General features: G+C 45.8%; 1 protein-coding gene across 19 annotated transcripts in view; it reads left to right on the top strand.

Annotated features, from left to right (window-relative positions):
- The window catches only part of DLG1 (discs large MAGUK scaffold protein 1), a 1,304,904-nt gene that overhangs the window by 1,052,310 nt on the left and 237,925 nt on the right, over positions 1-14,669 (top strand). The window lies entirely within an intron of this gene.

Raw genomic sequence — 14,669 nt, 5'->3', positions numbered from 1 at the left:
CCTGGATCTCCGGGGGCTCAACACCTTCCTACGAAGCCAATCATTCAGGATGGTGACAATTCAGGAAATCCTGGGCATTCTAGAGAAAGGAGATTTTATGGTGTCACTGGATCTCCAGGATGCATACTACCACATCCCTATCCTCAAAACTCACCGGAAGTTCCTAAGATTCGAGGTGGCGGACCGTCACTATCAGTTCAAAGTACTGCCGTTCGGCCTCAAGTCCGCACCGCGCATATTCACGAAATGCCTTGCGCCTGTGGCGGCATTCCTGCGCCAACTGGGCCACCAAGTCTTCCCCTACCTAGACGACTGGCTGGTGAAAGCACCCTCACCTGGGGACGCGGTCACGTCCTCCAACGCCTGCACCAATCTCTTTCAAAATCTGGGATTGACGCTCAATATCAAGAAATCATGCATGGTGCCCGCAACAAAAATTACCTTCCTAGGGGCCATGTTAGACACAGGCTGCACGAAGGCCTTCCCCTCAAAAGAAAGAGCAGACAGGATCTTATCTCTGGCCACGGCTGTGGCAAAGAAAAAGCACCTGAAAGTTCGGACTTACTCCTCCCTCCTGGGGATGATGTCTTCCTGCATACTCCTCATACCGCACTGCAGGCTCAGAATGTGGCCCTTGCAGGAGGCACTCGCGAGCCAATGGACCCAAAGCACTGGCTCATTCGAAGACATCCTTCGGATCACACCGAAGATTTCAAAAGCTCTACAATGGTGGACAAGTCGTCACAATCTGATGGTGGGCTTACCGTTTCTCCTCCCAGCATCACCGCTGGTGATAACAACAGACGCCTCCCTAGAGGGATGGGGCGCGGTGCTCCAGGACCTACAGATCAGCGGCAAATGGGACTCTCAAGAGCAATTGCTCCATATCAACCTCTTGGAGCTGAGAGCAGTGTTTCTGGCTCTACAAGCCTTCCTACCCCGCATCCAGAAATCCCCAGTGCTCGTCAGGACAGACAACACCACGACGATGCACTATTTGAACAAACAAGGGGGAACGCGTTCACTCTCGCTCTCACGCGAATCACAGACGATCTGGAACTGGCTGGTACTACACGACATCCAACTCAAAGCGGAATACGTGCCGGGAAGGGACAATACCATCGCGGACGCCCTGAGCAGGCAAAAATCCCTCTCCCACGAGTGGGAACTATCGGACAGCGCCCTCACTCACATCTTCTCTCTTTGGGGAGTCCCAAACATCGACCTCTTTGCCACCAGGAGGAACGCAAAATGCCCGTGCTACGCAAGTTGGCATCCCCAACCAGGATCACTAGGAAATGCGTTCTCCATCGGATGGTACAGCGTCTTTGCATACGCCTTTCCTCCATTCCCGATGATTCCACGGCTCCTGAGGAAAATGAAAGCGGAACCATGCACCCTGATCCTGATCGCCCCGTCCTGGCCGAGGCAACACTGGTTCTCGGATCTGCTTCGACTATCCATCAAATCACCGATCCGACTGAACCAACACCCAGCCCTACTGACGATGTCCAACGGGCAAGTGCAACACCCGAACCTCCAATCGCTCAAATTATCAGCCTGGCTCCTGAGCACAGAGAATTCGGGGGCCTGAATATCCCACAAGACTGCAGGGATGTGCTAGCCAAAGCAAGAGCGGACAGTACGAACAAGACCTACTGTCTCAAATGGAAGAGGTTCTGCATATGGTGCTCGGAACAGGGCTTACGGCCACTCACCATCACACCAGAACAAATACTACCATACCTCCTGCATTTGGCCCAGTCGGGACTGGCGCATGCGTCCATCAAAGTCCACCTGGCAGCAATCTCGAGGTTCACCAGAACGATCACAGGACCTTCTCTGTGGTCTAGTCGGCTAGTCAAACAATTCCTCAAAGGACTATACAGATCCTTCCCGAGGCCTCGGAAGGTACCCCCCACCTGGCAGCTTAACCTGGTACTCAACCAGCTCATGCGACACCCGTTTGAACCCATTCACAGGGCATCGCTTCAACACCTTTCATGGAAAACTGCACTCTTGCTCGCTCTAATTTCGGCCAGAAGGGTTAGCGAGCTGCAAGCCTTGTCCATTCAAGAACCTTATCTACAATTCAGACATGATAGGGTGATACTGCGACCAAACCCTAAGTTCATTCCAAAGGTACCGTCGGACTTCCATCTCAACGAACCTTTGGTCCTTAGGTCTTTCTTCGCCAACCCTTCCACAGCAGCGGAAAGGTCACTGCATTCTTTGGACCTTATGAGGTGCCTGAAGTTCTACCTGGAGAAGACTAAGGATCTAAGGAAATCCTCACAGCTGTTCGTGGCATACAGCAGGCCAAGAATGGGCCTACCACTCACGAAGCAAAGCATATCCAGATGGATCTCCTCGGCGATTTCCTTCTGCCACGAACAGGCCGGCCGGCCTCTGAATGATCATGTTACCGCTCATTCCACCAGGGCGATGTCCACGTCAGCGGCGCTGTTTGCAGGAGTGCCAATCCTGGACATCTGCAGGGCGGCGACCTGGAAGTCACCGCATACTTTCTCCAGACACTACTGCCTGGATATCGAACTCCAGAAGGATGCGGCAGTGGGCCAGGCAGTGCTTCGCCATCTCTTTCAGTAAGGTGAGCCTTCCTACATCCCGCCTTCCAGGTATGCACATTATTGCTCTGATGATATTCTATCTAAGCTGTCTCTTTATTGTATGATATTATATGCATTATCTACTATGACGGCAGAGCAACTCTGTTTTACAAATGTGCTACTGTGATTGCTAGCTACTCTGATTCAGGCATGTGAATCTATGAAAGACACCCCTTATACTGGATAAGAAATGCGTTACTTACCTGTAACAGCAGTTATCCAGTATTGGTGTCTTTCATAGATTCACATGCAACCCTCCCGCCTCCCCGGGAAGGACTCACCTCCCTCTCGGAACTATATTACGCCAAACCTAGCTGGGTGCGTACGAAAATCTGAGGGACTGAGGCTCCTCCCAGGAAGGTTCTAGAGGGAGGTCGGAGCTGATTGGCTGACTAGGTCAGTTTGGTCCTTTTTACATAAGGACAAGGAAAGGCTGCTAAGGGGAGACCCTTGGACCCTTTCTCTCTATGTATGTCTATGGACATTACTTTTTTATTTACCGGAGGCTCCCGTCTCGACGACGGGGAATGATTCAGGCATGTGAATCTATGAAAGACACCAATACTGGATAACTGCTGTTACAGGTAAGTAACGCATTTCTTCTCCGGTACCGTTGGTTCCGAGAATTCTCCGTCAGATGAACAAAGAGCCGTATTGTTTGATTCCCATCGCCCACAGGTGGCCTCGCCAATACTGATTCACCGAACTTCTTCTCCTCTCAGAGTACGATCCAATACAGTTTCGACCAATTCCAAATCTCCTCTCCATTCAGAATGGTCAAATTTGCCATCAGATCCGGCTTCTCTAAAATTAGCAGCTTGGTGTCTGAGCACCTTGTATTAGCTCATCTGACTATCTCGGCGGATTGTAAAGAGGTACTGGCTTACGCGAGAGCACCTACTAAAGACATACAGTCTTTAAAAATAAATAAATACATAAATAATAATCTACATTTGGTGTTAATCTGCTGGGGTTTACCCATTTCTTGCAACGCCGGACCAGATATTACCTTTTTCTTGCACCTGGCAAGATCAGGCTTATCTCATACAACGTTGAAGGTCTTTTTGGCAGCCATTTCAAGGTAACATCAGGATGGGTCCATCTCTCTTTATTCTTCCGGAATACAACAGTTCTTTAGGGACTACTCGGAATGTTTCCTCCTGTACGTTGTCCGCCTCCATCATGGCATTATAATGTAGTATTAGCGCAGCTCATGCGCCACCCATTTGAGCCAATTTTTAGGATGTATTTCAATTTCCTAACATGCAACGTTTTTTCTCTTTGATAGCATTAACTTCATCTAGAAGAGTCTGTGATGTTCAAGCTCTCATTGTCAATTCACTTTTCTTACGATTCACGCCCAATTCTGTAGTGCTACGTACAAAGGGTATGCCTAAAGGTGCCTTCGGATTTTCACCTGAAAGAACCAGTTATCTTAAAGACGTTTTTCCTAATCCACAATCCCCTGCGGAGAGGGCATTTACATACTCTTGACATCAGAAGATGTTTTAAATTTCTATTTGCAAGGACCTCTGTCATTATCAAATTCGATCAACTGTTTATTGCCCATGGAAATATACAGCTAGGACGAGCACATTCTTTAGACATAAAACGTTGTCTAAAATTCTACATTTCCAGAACAGCCCCTTTCCGTAAATCTGATCAGCTATTTATAGCATATGGACTGTTGCGAAAAGGGCATTCAGTGACTAAACAGACAGTGGCACGATGGCTCTCTGCAGCCATATCATTTTGTCATCAGCAGGCTGGCAGGCCTTTACCGAGTCCAGTTAAGGCACATTCTACAAGAGCGATGGCATCGTCCACTGCGTTGTTTGCTGGGGTGCCTCTACACCTGATCTGTCGAGCAGCGACATGGTCCAGCAGGCACACCTTTACCAGACTTTATTGTTTGGAAGCTGTCAACGAAGCGGATACCGCAGTGGGGCAAGCAGTGCTTCGTCATCTTTTTCAATAAGGTGAGCCTCTGATCCCTCCTCCATTTCTTTCTGTGATTGCTATATGCTTTTCAGCTGTACATTATTGTCTTCAACTTTTGAGGATGTACTTTGCAATCTCAGCTCTAAGGAGGGTACTGCTATCTATTCTATTCAAGCATGTGAATCTATGAAAGACACCCCTAATACTGGAGAAGAACAATTGTTACTTACCTGTAAACAGGTGGTTCTCCAGTATTGGTGTCTTTCATAGATTCACATGCGACCCACCCTCCTCCCCTCAGAGGCTCTCTTCTCCTCATAGACTCTGTGGTCACTCTTGTGCTACGAAAATCTGAGGTGCTGAGCTCTGAGGAGAAGGTTCTAGAGGGTTGCTGGCGCCTGATTGGCTGTAGTTTGGACCAACATAATGACAATGATAGACTGCAAATGGTTTTTTCCTTTTCCATGCATTCCTATGTAGAAATATGTGTAGGCTTGTTATGCCTTTTTTCTATTACATATTTCAGGTTTTATGTTATATATATATAGATATATAGTATATATTATTGCTATTTTATTTACCGTGGGACTCCCACTCCGACGACGGGGGATATTCAAGCATGTGAATCTATGAAAGACACCAATACTGGAGAACCACCTGTTTACAGGTAAGTAACAATTGTTCTTCAGCCTAGCTCTGACTCACCCTGCCCTCCCTGGAACCACACACCTCACCAGCCCCTGTCACTCCAGAGCCAGACATGCAATACACATCTGGCAGGCAGGCACATAGAAATGCCAACTTCTAAAAGTGACGTTTCTAAAATAGCGATAATAAATCTGTGAACAAAATTGCACAGCATTTTTTATTAATATTCCAAACATACCAAACTTGACCACTCTGATTCTCTCATATCAGGAATTATGACTGAAACACTTATCAGGGAATCCCCAATGCATTCCTGTGGGAGGGCAGCCTCACAGCAGTGAGAAACCAAAATGGCTGTTTGTCACTACCAGGACATGTCACACACTTAAGGTACATGTCCTACCTTTTACCTACACTGCACCCTGCCCATAGGGCTAGCTAGGGCCTACCTTAGGGGTGATTGACATGCAGTAAAAGGGGGTCACAGGCGTGGCACACACTTTAGGTTTCACGTCACACCGGCAGTAACACTGCGCGCACAGGCCCTGCAATGGCAGAGGCCTGAGACCGGTTTGAAAGGCTACTTTGGTGGTCAGCGCTGCAAGCCCACCAGTATCATTTAATTTACTGGTCCTGGTCATCTGCAATACCACTTTACAAGGGACTGACAGGTAAATTAAATACGCCAAACAGGTGTAGACTAATCTTACCATGTTTACCACAGAGAGCACACACACTTTACACTGGACAGCAGGGCTAAAGTGCCCTGAGTTCTAAAACCAGCAACTCCATGTAAGACAAAAAGGCTAAGAGGAAGGCAAAAAGTTCAGGGATGACCCTGCTAAAAGCGCAAACACACCATCACAATAACCATGTAAAACAATCAGGGAGGTACAAGCCTGTGTGAGTGGAAGCGGGAAATTAAATGCAAGACATCCTTATCGGTGCAACACCTACGAGGACAGGACAACATCTGGGTGGATACCCTGAGATGGTTTTCAGAAATGTCATGAATGGAATCTGCATCAGTGCAAGGTAAACAAACTCTTCAGGATCTTGGTGAACCAAACCTCTTTTGGGAACAAAGTTAAATCTCAAGTGCAAATACTACTCAAGCAGGCTTATGTTACTAGGGTTGTGGGCAATGCCCTATTGATATCATGAAAAGAGAAATACAATGGATGTGGCTCTAATCAGTAAGGCTGAGCCCTTAACCCCTTCCATGCTGGTGACGAACCCCAGCCGTCATGCACTACGGTGCTCGTGTGCTGATGACGGCTGGGGTTCGTCATGGCCCGCCCGTGTTCGGCCGGCGGCCGCACACGGGGAAAAAAGCGGCCGCATCGAAGGGGTTAAACAGCAAAACAGCCGAAAATGCTAATACTGATGACCAGTAGTGTGGCTCACTGGTTAGAGGAGGCAAACCTGGAAGCAGAGGTCATCCCGGCACCAGGGTTCAATTCCCGGCTCGGCGGGGTCTTGAGTCCTAAAATGTCCATGGACTCGACAATTCTCGCTCCGGTGCCCACTTGATTCACGGGTTCACACTCTGCGACTCTGGGCAATAGCTTGCTTAATCTCCACAATGGCCCCTCGCGGCGGGATGCCTGGCTTTCACCTTGCGGATACCCTGCCGGGGTTATCTCACAGGGGAATACCAGGACGGGTTCCCTAAGCAAGCGCTTAGAAACCGCTTGGTGATTTGCGCTATATAAATTCCTGTACATTTACATTTACATTTACCAATAAAGTTACTTTGACAGGTACGAAAGCTACAAGTCAATTTGTACCATAGTCTTTATTTGTTTAAAAGCTTCATTCTTTTTTCAATCTTTTTTTTTATTTTTTTATAAACACCACGTTTGACACAAAATGTTAGAAAATGAAAAAACATCACATCTAATATTGAAGCAAAATTGATCTATGTACAAGGAACTTTCACAGACCAACTCATCCATTCATGACTTACCTCATTCATACGTGGTGTTTTTTTGAAAAAAAGATTGAAAAAAGAATTAAGCTTTCAAACAAATAAAGACTATTGATTGAGTACGGTACAAATTGACTTGTAGCTTTCGTGCCTGTCAAAGTAACTTTATTGCTCATCAGTATTGGCATTTTCGGTTGTTTTGTTGCTATTGATATCCTGGTCAGGAGCATTTGCGAATGCATTTCGGCTTTTTCATCTGATAACTCAAGTACTGAAAAAGTTAAGAAGAGAATCTCAGAGAATAATCCTGATGAAAATCGTGATTTTGCAAGCATGGCCAAGAATGTTTGGTACATGCAACCGCTGACACTCTCGAAAGCCTCACAAATACTGATGATGCTATGGTGGGATCTTCTGTTAAGAGCCAGCAGTAAAATTGAACACCAAGACCCACCATCTCTGAAGTTGCATATTAGGCTGCTGAACACGGACTTTCCCAAACAAAACATACAGCTGGATTGCAGGCAAATTTTAGCATCATCTAGGTTGTATTCACCCGCTAAGACTTAACATGCTAAAAGGAACAGATTATTTTTGTGATGTACTTCAAAAGAATTACATTCAATGTTAGCAATGCCAAATTAAATCCTTCCCTCCCTACGTACTCTAGTCAAGTTGAGACTGGCTCACACATCTATTAAAGTACACTTAGCATCTATTTCCCATTTTAGGATAGGACTAAATTAACCATTGCTATGTACCAATAGACTTAGAAAGCAATTCAAGGGAAGGTTTGTTTAGGGCTTTCCCTCCCGTGAGAAAACCTCCAATAATTTGGGAACTCAATACAGCCCAGTCTCCGCTTATGAGACCACCATTTGAACCTATTCATAAGACTGAAATCAAATTTCTCTTATGGAAGGTAGTTTTACTTTTAGCATTGACCTCAGCATAGAGAGTGAGATACAAACTTTTCAATTAAAGAACCCTATCTTCAACTTAGATATGATAGGGTAACTTTGAGAACTAACTCATTCATACCAATGGTACGATCTGACTTTAATTTAAATGAACCATTTATACTGAAGTCAATTTTTCCAAATCTCGGATCCATTTCAGAAAGAATGTTACATTCTCCAAATAAAAACAGATGTTTTAAATTCTATTAAGAGAGGACCAGACAGTTTAGAAAATATTATTAACTTTTATTTGCCTTCATAAATTCACGCAAAGCAGCTGTCTCAAAGCAACTATTGCCAGATGGGTTGCCTCTTATATTTCATACTGCCACACAAAACAGCAGACCTCTACTCAAAAATGTTAAAGCGCACTCTTCTAGAAGTGTTGTAGCTGCTGCCACTCTGTTTGCATGAGTGTCATTAATAGACATTTGCAGGGCATCAATGTGGTAAAATGCACACACTTGCACAATGCTACTATTTGGAGGAAGCCATTCAGAACGATGCAGTAGGTTAAGCAGGATCACGGAATCTCTTTGAATAAGATACTTACTTTACTTTGTTCTCACTTCCCCTCCGTCTCTGATATTAATTAATCAGTGCTATGTACTGCTTGCTTTTCTGATTGAAACATATGAATCAATGAAAGATTCAATACTGGAGAAGAAAAAAGGTAACTTACCTGTAAGGAGAGTTCTCCATCCAGTACTGAAATTTTTCATAGATTCAGAAACGACCTATCCTTCGTCCCTGCCAGAAGCTCACTTAGCAAGATTTCTCCTTTACACAGATGCTTCAAATTCTGAAGGATTGGAGCCTCCTTGGTGAGTCCTTCAACTGAGTATCTCTGACTGACTGAAGTTCAGTTCTTTTAAAAACGATGTGAATGTTACCAAACAGCTGTGGCTATAATTTGAGGTCTATTTAACATTGTGATGCTATTGCAATGCTACTGTGGGATACCCAGCTTGACTAAGGAGGTGATTCGAGCAAGTGAATCTATCAATGATGCCAATACTGTAGAACTACCATTACAGATAAATACATTTTTTCTTCTCCTGCAAAGGTGAAAAAAGAAGTCCCACATCCTTTTGCAGATTACATGCCTGCTCAAGTTGGATGCAATTGTGATGTCTTATGCCTGTATGAATTAATTCTAGGCCCCTTCCTAATATTTCAGTTCAGCCTTCTGTACTTCAGATAAAGAAACGATATATGCTGAGGTGCTGTGTAAAGTTATCCAAACACAGCTTTTGAAAAAGAAAAGGCAGGCTCCTGTATATCCACTTCGTTAAGAAGGTGAATTGTACTCTATAATATGAGAGAAAGATTATTGAAGCTACACCTCCTCAGACAAATACTACAGCCATACTAGCTCTTTGCAAATGTGTGAAGCACTCATTTGCCCTGAAATCACCTTCCCCGGGATGGTAAATGGGAAATATCTAACACAATCCAGGATGCATCTTTATAGTGCTACTAGTGTACCACCATGTATCAGGCCTATCTTCAGTTGGCCCCGTTAATACTGCCATCCTAACCAGACCTTCATTCAGAGGGGTGGTATTGTGTCCTTTATCATTGATCAGCTGGTCGAGGAGTAGCTGCTAAATTTTCCTCAGCCATCTATGGGGAAAAAGAACTACAGTTAAAGTGAAGCATTGGGTGTCATGCCTTAAACCTCTCTGAAATGAAGCTAGCACAAAGCCATTCAAACCATAATTCACAGACTAAAACAATTCTCAAGAACTCGCATGGGATGTAACAGATTGAGTTACAGATTTCATAAATTACCTTTCAGACCAGATTGCATATCACATTACCAAAAACATTTACTGATCACCTATGACACATTACCAAAAACATTTACTGATCACCTATGACACATTACCAAAAACATTTACTTATCAACTATGCCTAAAGTATTGTTTATTGGTTTTAGTATTTTTTTTATTTAATAACATCCTGTTAGGTGTTCATTTTCTTATTAGTATAAATATTGTACGGTCATAGGTTTTTGTGTTTGTGTGGTTTATGGTTTGCATGTCTGTTGTGTGAGTGATAGAGTGCAGAGCTAACTATAACTTAAAATGTCAGTGGTTTTTCGGTTGCAATTTCGTTACCACACTAACTGTGTGTTTTGTAGTATTTAACACGTTAAGAACAACTCACCTTTTGAATTACCCCTTGCGCAGCATTCCACCAAATTGTTTTTCATAGCACTCCCATGTCAACAAGAATGTCACAGTAGCATGGCTCCTTTCGTGACTCCGCGTGACGTCATCAGAGCCATAAGAAGACCCCATTGACATGCTGATGTCAGTTCCCAGTTTTCCGCAACGTCGATGTGTTACGTTTTTTCTAGGACTCTCCACTTCTTTGTAGTTTACTTTGTTGCAGTTGTCTGTAAACTGTTTCTGTATGACGGCTACTCAGCAGAAGCCTGGTTTTAAACCCTGTAGGGAATGTGGGGGTCATATGTCCAACATGGATCTCTACGAAGATTGCCTTTGAGGGGGATGCTCGTTGTGTCGTCTGATGAATCCGAAGACCTCAAGGAGAGGGAGGTGAAGTTGTTTATGGCCCGGAAGGAGAAGAGAGGTGGGAAGAGGACTAAGTCGAGATCGAAGTCGCCTACTCCACACACCTCAATATCGTCCAAAAGGCATAAGAAGAATCAGCGTCATGGGTCCAAGCGTCGCTATTCGAAGGACAAGTCGTCGCAGTTGGTGTCCCCGGCGTCGTAGAATGATGTCTCGCCTTCTCCGTCACCGCAGGTGACTCCTGTGCATTCTTCGACATCTAGAGACTCTGCGGCGCCCAGGGAAGCATTTCACTCGCCTCCGGCTTCTCCAGTCTCGGATGCAGTGTTTCCCTTTGCCACGACCGGAACCCACCTTACGACCTCAGCCTATTCCAGAGATGGCAGTTCTGGATCCTTACCCGCTTTTCCCGGCTACAGGTCCGGATCCATTGCAATTTCTCAATGCGATATATGGCATGTTTGCCAGGGTGGTTAACTCTTGTGGCACGCCCCGTGGGTCTACTTTCCTATAATTTGGGCATTCTCCAACATTATGCCCAGGCCCCATTCATGCCTTTCATTCCAATGACTCAGTTTTAGCCTCTCTCTACGCCGATCCCATCCCAACAGGGAAGGATGGACTTTTTTCTCTGGCGCCATCGGGCTCTGGTCCGGCGCCGCTTCAACTTCATGCAGCCCACTGGCTGCTACTGAAGGTGCCACATCTGGTACTGCCAACACCGAATCCGAAGATGCTATCAGGGAGGGAAGCTCAGAGTTTTCTGGAAGAGGAGGAATTGCAAGAGCAAGCAGAGGAAGGAGAGATACTGGATCTTATGGATGACTTTAAAGGTCTTCAGGAAGCCAGCGGGCTGGGAAAATCTCCAGAGTGGGGAGCTCTTTTCTCCCAAGGCTCTTCCTTCCCCGGAGGTGCCCTCTTATCATTCTGTCATAAGGAAGGCAGCTGACCTTCTGGATTTGCAGTTGCCAACGGCGGAGGTCAAATCTAACATTTTAACTGAGGTACTGCACTCCCCTTTATCAATGAAGGGACCTTTCCTTCCGTTCAACGAAGCCTTGACAGTTCCTATTTTGAAAGTTTGGCAGAAGCGAACGTCTGCCCGTGTGTCCAGAACAGTGGCAAGGCGTTATAAGGTTGTGCGTGGGAATCCAGAATTTTTATCGTCGCACCCTACCCCTGAAAGCTTGCTGGTTCAAGCGTCTTGTTCCTCTAAGCAATTGGCAGGTTCCTTTCTCTCCACTCCAGGGGATAGAGACTCTGAGAAGGTGAAACAATCCTCTAAAAAGGTGTTTCCATCAGCCAGCTTGGCCTTGAAGTCAACTAATGTCACATGCCTGTTGAGGCGCTACATCCATGCATTGATGGACTCAGCTATGGAGGTGATACCTAAGCTGCAAGAAGATGTTCAGGGTCAATTGGCTGAGTTACTGTTTGACATACAGCCAGTCAGGTGATCCAGTCCGGGCTCGTTACGGCTGACGCCATTGCCAGGGTAATAGGCTCTTCGGTGGCAACTAGGAGGCATGCCTGGTTGAGAGGGTCAGGATTCTTTCCGGACGTCCAGGCCACACTCTTGGATCTTCCCTTTGGCTCTAGAATCTTTAGGACCAAGGCTGACTCGGCTCTACAATGATTAAAGGATAGCAGAGCTACTGCTAGATCCTTAGGCTGGCAATCTCTGCGTAGGGGTTTTGGTTACTGGAGATTTCGGGGCTTTGGGATAAGCTGCTCCATTTCGGGGCCGACAGTCGCAGCAACAACAGAACCCACTGTATAGATCATACAGAGGGAATTGAAGAAGTCGTCTTTGCTGGTCTGCTCACCAACAGGTCTTCTCCTCCTCCTCCACCCCCGTCTCTCCCCCTCACCTCAACTCCACACGGTAGCACCTCTAGATCCCCCATCTTGGAACATGTTGGACCTGTGGGAGGTCAGATGTCCCATGTCCTACAAAATTGAAAATCTGTTAATTCACATCTTTGGGTTTTGAATTTTGTAGAAAATGGGTACACCCTTCCTTTCCGAGAGTTCCCCTTCCTTACTCTCCTTGCCAGGGTTGGTATTTGGAGGACCATCTGTTGCTTCTGCAACAAGAGGTCCTGCCCTTGATACAGAAAGGTGTGATAGAGGCTGTTCCAGATCAGGAAAGGGGTCAGGGATGCTACTCCCGGTATATCTGAATCCCCAAAAAGGACAGGCGGTTGAGGCCGATCCTAGACCTCAGTGTCTTGAATTTTTACCTCAAGCAGGAGCAGTTCAAGATTTTGACCCTAGCTCCGGTTCTCTGGTGCTGCAGCAGGAAAACTGGCGTGGTGATGATCGATTTAAAAGATGTGTATTTTTACGCACTGCTAGTCGTTCTGCAGCCTCCAGTATCCAATGCGGGGAGCGTTGGGGACGTGTTTCAGTTCGATTGGGGCTTTGAGTTCCCTCCTATACCCTTGATTCTGCGGGTTCTGAGGAAGATTCGCCAAGACCTGGTCCAAATCATATTGATCGCCCCATATTTGCCAAGAAGGGTGTGGTACACAGACCTCCTTTACCTCTGATCGCACCCTCCGCTCTTTCTCCCTTTCGGGGCAGACCTCCTCTCGCAGTTGCTGGGCAGGTTCAAAACCCCCACCTCCAGAGTCTGCACCTTCATGCCTGGAGATTGTACGGAGCAACCTGAGTTCTTTCTCTCTCCCTCAAGAATGTGGTGGATGATATTTCATTGGCCAGAAAACACCCCCCCCCAATCTGTCTATTCCAGTAGGTGGGCCAGATTTGTTAAATGGTGTGAAGAGAAGTCTATTGATCCTTTAAAGGCCCATTCGTCTGATATTCTTAGTGTTTCTCCTTGGCTCAGCAGGGTTGTGCTGTAGCAACTGTTAAGGGCTACTAGTCTGCCTTTTTTTTTTTTGTTGCCAGACCAACCGTCCCTGTTTTAGTCTCCCACAGTCATGAGATTCATTAAGGGTCACACTAATAGATTTCCTCCCGCTCTTTTTATTATGCATCAGTGGGATTTGAATTTGGTTCTTACTTTCTTGATGGGGTCTCCTTTCAAGCCTCTACATCGTTTTCTGATTGAGATTACGTCTGCCAGGAGGGTTAATGAGCTGAAGGCCCTTAGCTCTAAGCCTCCTTTCACTTCTATCCTTGTAGATAATATGGTTCTTAGGACCAGAGCTGCTTTCCTGCTTAATGTTTAGCACCCTTCCACCTAGGACAATCTATCATTTTACCCACTTTATAACCTCCCCCTCACCCTTCTAAGAAAGAGGAGAGACTTCACCACCTGGACCTTAAGAGGCCGGTCAGCTTCAACCTGGACCGGACTAAAGACTTCAGGTTGGATGACTAACTCTTCATCGGATATGTGGGCAAGATGAAGGGCAGGGCAGTCCACAAGAGAATGCTGTCCAGGTGGATCATCCTCTGTATCAAGATCTGCTACGCCTTGGCCGAGAAGGAGCCTCCTGAAGCTATTTGAGTTTATTCCGTCAGAGCTAAATCATCATCTTCGGCTTTAACTAGAGGTGTTCCTATTGTAGACATCTGCAAGGTGGCAACTTGGTCCCCCCTCCACACTTTTGCAAAGCATTACTGCCTAGTTTCGGAGGTGAGGAGAGATGGCCATTTTGCACGTTCTGTGCTGCAGGATTTTTTGGTATAGGTAGGTGGACACCCTCCTCCAGGAGCCGGACTGCTTTGGGATTCAATTCAAAAGGTGAGCAATCCACAGGCAGATGTATCTATCAGAAGAACAATTTCCTTACCTTCGGTAATGCTTTTTCTGGTGGATACAGCATCTGCCTGTGGATTCCTCACTGACCCGCCCTCCTTTCTGTTGTCTACCGTCTTATACCGAAAACAATTTTGGGTATGAAGTCTTGTATTCATTGGCATTTAGGAAATATATGATGCTTGTTGCTAGGAAATGTCTGTTTTAGAATTTCCAGTTTCCTTTATTCTTAAATAATATGTGCATATTTTGTATCCTGTATATACTTGTGGAATGCTGTCTGTTCAC

This window comes from Lissotriton vulgaris, chromosome 11 (assembly GCF_964263255.1).
Source record: "Lissotriton vulgaris chromosome 11, aLisVul1.2, whole genome shotgun sequence".
Classification (NCBI taxonomy): Eukaryota; Metazoa; Chordata; class Amphibia; order Caudata; family Salamandridae; genus Lissotriton; species Lissotriton vulgaris.
The sequence above is the reverse complement of the archived record's forward strand: the minus strand, read 5'-3'. Positions and strand labels throughout refer to the sequence as shown.